This window comes from Amia ocellicauda, chromosome 5 (assembly GCF_036373705.1).
Source record: "Amia ocellicauda isolate fAmiCal2 chromosome 5, fAmiCal2.hap1, whole genome shotgun sequence".
NCBI classification, from domain to species: domain Eukaryota; kingdom Metazoa; phylum Chordata; class Actinopteri; order Amiiformes; family Amiidae; genus Amia; species Amia ocellicauda.
In genome coordinates this window covers 1747602-1752275 of record NC_089854.1, presented here as the reverse complement: position 1 = coordinate 1752275, position 4674 = coordinate 1747602, and positions in this window count along the sequence as shown.

Sequence of the window (4674 nt, the reverse complement as noted above, 5' to 3'; positions counted from 1 at the left end):
TTAAGTTGTTGTTTCTTACAGCAACAATTTTCCAATAAGTATTAAGATATTTAGATCAGTATCAATTAGTCAGAAAGCAATGTTCTGCCCAGTGAGAGCTGCTGCACTGAGCTGCTGTGAATAAACCATTGAACTACATCATTATGTGAACTGCCTAAATGCAGTCCAGAACCACAGCCTGAACCAGGGGCGGACTGGCAATCGGAAGTGTGGGAGAATCCGCGGTGGGCCGGTCTGTTTGGACCTGTGTGGGCCACTGGTCTATGTTGCTGAGAATTACACACTGTTATCAACTTGGCATTCTCGGTCTCTCACACCCACATCATCACTCCAATCATCGCTTCGGTAAATCCAATATCATAATATCTAAGGGGAGGGGAGGCCAATTGCTGATTGGCTATGCCAGGATTTTCTTACAATGGGAATGGTGAAATGATTTCATCTTTCATTTGAATCTATTGTATTGATAGTGGATGAGTGATATCAGTAACAGATCTTCTATAGTAACAAGATACTTCACTCTACATTTTTAAAATTATTTTCACATATCACATTACCATATCAAGAACGTAGTTTTTATTAAAAACTTTCTTATTAGATATATATATATATATATATATATATATATATATATATATATAAATATGTTGCCAAAAATGAAGATTTATCTTCTTCGTAATGACATTATCCTTCAAGAAAAGACTATGGGCATAAATACGTTAAGACATCACTTATCATCTCTCTTTAAAATAACAACCATTACAATGATAACCATACATAAACAAAACAAGCTATGTTTTCAATGAAACCATTAACCCCGAACTAAACTTTTTCTCAGACAGCACCCCTTCACCAGCAATTGTTCATGTGCTACTGCTCAGCATGTCCCATGGTGGCCTTGTTGTCTCTCTCCCTGTTTCTTTGCAGACCGCAAACAGATGACATGCAAATAGAATGACATTAAATTTAAAGATTAGTGTCTAACTGTCTAAGCATTATTTTCTCTTCAGTCACAATGAGGAATAATTACTAACTTGAATAGTTTCATTCAGAATGACGAAGTTTGCTCCATGTAACCACGTTTTTCAGAGTGACATTATTCAGAGTAACCTCATATTGCGAAGCCACCCATAAGAAACATTTTTTTTTTTGTGGAAAACTGGTATTTATTTATTTTTCCGTGTGGCAGCAATACGCTTCCGTACTAACTATCTGCAGTTCAGCACGAAGGTGAAAAATTCGATATTTATAGTAACTAAAGTGAAAACAATCCTAAATCCGAAAAGAATTGTATGTTGACTCTTACTCAGCTGCTGAAAACTCAGATGCCCCGTTGTGTCCGTCGCTGCTGAAACTGACTCACGACACTACGAGTGCGCATGCGCGGGTCCACGGGGACGAATTGACTGCTCCTCATGTCACTGAAGTAGGGCTGCAACAACTAATTGATGAAATCGATTACGTCGATTATTAAAAATCGTTGGCAACTAATTTCATCGTCGATTAGTTGGGTCTACAGGGCGCAGCTACTGAGGCGCCGGCTGCAGCTACACCCGTGGAAAGCCTTGAAAGTCTTCTACAGTATGGGAGCACTTTACCCTGAACACTGCAAAGAAGATGGTTTGCTGCAACATGAGCAGAGCTGAACTCACATGGTGCAGGAGCGCAACAATGATGCATGAGCACCTGAAGAGAAAGCACACTGCAGCCCCAATGACAGGGGAGGAAGAGCTCAGCTGGTACAGGCAGTGGCATTTATAGTCTGACATCCAAAAAGTTGTCCGTCAAGGACATGGCACTTTATTATTATTAGACTTTGGATCTGTTAAAACTGCACTAAATACACAGGCTTTCCGTTTCTTGAACTGGTATGTGTCTCACAACTACGCCTGTTTCTTTACCTCCTCAACAACATTATTATTCATGTTCATATTATACATTTTATGTATAACGCAGTCTTGTTATACACGCGTGCTACACTCAAGCAAGAGTCAAAGCAGACACAGTAAAAAGACTAAGTAAGCAAGAAAACAAGCAGGGTAGCCAATAAATGGGAGCAAGCAATAAAAAGGGCTAAGAGGATTTTAAAACTTGCAACTAACAGAGATCCTTAAAAAGTTATTTTAAAATGTAATTTTTAAGACTTTTCTTTAAAACGGCATATGTAGTGGCGCTTCTCAGCCTATGGTGTGTTGCACAGCCGCGGCGCAGCGCTGCAGAAGACTCAGAATATATGATCAAATTAGTGCCATAAATATAAAATTCAAACTTAAAATATATATCGTAAACGAGTCGAGTTTCGTTTTGAATTTGCAACAGGGCTGCTGAAGAAGTAAGGAGGTTTTATCATTTTTACAAAGATGTTAAATATATATATATATATATATATATATATATATATATATATATCGGACAATCTACAAATCACCAAACACAAAAGCAGAGTGCATATTTCAACGTTAAACTATTTATTTAAAAGTGTAAATCTTTCTAAACAATGTAAGTCACATTGTTGTTGATCTGTGCTTAACCGCTTTGTGGAATTCTAGCTACATCAGACAGTCGGTATCTTTCCTGCCCGGCTCCTCCGGGAAAGCTTGCCATATATTGTCGGTCTATATTTATTTGCTCAGTTGTATCGTTATTCATGGTTAGACACGCAGATTATAAACTTTTCCAATCCACGTCTTCCTCTCATTCATTGTCCGGTATCATTTTTAACACACATGAAATTAGATCGAATCGAACTCGTTTCACAGTCAGTGTGCAAAGTGGTGAAGAGAATATCAACACACTTTGTTTTTCTCTTTTCACACACGTTATGATCGTATGCATGTAAATGTAAATATTGTGCTACTATGCTCGTATTGGCTCTCATTTTAGGAAAAAAAAAGAACTACTTCCACAGTCCAGTATTGGACTATCGTGGAAGCTATTTGATGTAGAAAACTGAATTTAATGTTTACTTTTTTTTAATTATTTTTTAAACTGAAGAGTAAAACAGCTTTGTGTTTTGATATCAATGTAAAAACACCTGTTAATATATACAGTGCATCCGGAAAATATTCACAGCGTTTCACTTTTTCCACATTTTGTTATATTACAGCCTTATTCCAAAATGAATTAAATTAATTATTTTCCTCAAAATTCTACAAACAATACCCCATAATGACAACATGAAAGAAGCTTGTTTCAAATCTTGCAAATGTATTAAAAATAAAAAACAAAAAAAGCACATGTACATAAGTATTCACAGCCTTTGCCATGACACTCAAAATTGAGCTCAGGTGCATCCTGTTTCCACTGGTCATCCTTGAGATGTTTCTACAACTTGATTGGAGTCCACCTGTGGTAAATTCAGTTGACTGGACATGATTTGGAAAGGCACACACCTGTCTATATAAGGTCCCACAGTTAACAGTGCATGTCAGAGCACAAACCAAGCCATGAAGTCCAAGGAATTGTCTGTAGACCTCCGAGACAGGATTGTATCAAGGCACAGATCTGGGGAAGGGTACAGAAACATTTCTGCAGCATTGAAGGTCTCAGTGAGCACAGTGGCCTCCATCATCTGTAAATGGAAGAAGTTTGGAACCACTAGGACTCTTCCTAGAGCTGGCAGTCTGGAGAACCTTCCATAAGAACATCCATCTCTGCAGCACTCCAACAATCAGGCCTGTATGGTAGAGTGGCCAGACGGAAGCCACTCCTCAGTAAAAGGCACATGACAGCCCGCCTGGAGTCACCTGAAGGACTCTAAGACCATGAGAAACAAAATTCTCTGGTCTGATGGAACTCATGTCTGGAGGAAACCAGGCACCGCTCATCACCTGGCTAATACCATCCCTACAGTAAAGCATGGTGGTGGCTTAACTTTAAACACATTAGCTGGTTGTGTAATTTCTACAGAGATGCACTTCTGTGTACATATTGCGGCTGTGGTGTCAGTGCGCATGTGCGGTGGCACTGTCGGTGGCATGGTTGTTGGTGCCAGACGGGCCGGTCTGAGTATTTCACAATCCGCTCAGTTACTGGGATTTTCACGCACAACCATTTCTAGGGTTTACAAAGAATGGTGTGAAAAGGGAAAAACATCCAGTATGCGGCAGTCCTGTGGGCGAAAATGCCTTGTTGATGCTAGAGGTCAGAGGAGAATGGGCCGACTGATTCAAGCTGATAGAAGAGCAACTTTGACTGAAATAACCACTCGTTACAACCGAGGTATGCAGCAAAGCATTTGTGAAGCCACAACACGTACAACCTTGAGGCGGATGGGCTACAACAGCAGAAGACCCCACCGGGTACCACTCATCTCCACTACAAATAGGAAGAAGAGGCTACAATTTGCACAAGCTCACCAAAATTGGACAGTTGAAGACTGGAAAAATGTTGCCTGGTCTGATGAGTCTCGATTTCTGTTGAGACATTCAGATGGTAGAGTCAGAATTTGGCATAAACAGAATGAGAACATGGATCCATCATGCCTTGTTACCACTGTGCAGGCTGGTGGTGGTGGTGTAATGGTGTGGGGGATGTTTTCTTGGCACACTTTAGGCCCCTTAGTGCCAATTGGGCATCGTTTAAATGCCACGGCCTACCTGAGCATTGTTTCTGACCATGTCCATCCCTTTATGACCACCATGTACCCATCCTCTGATGGCTACTTCCAGCAGG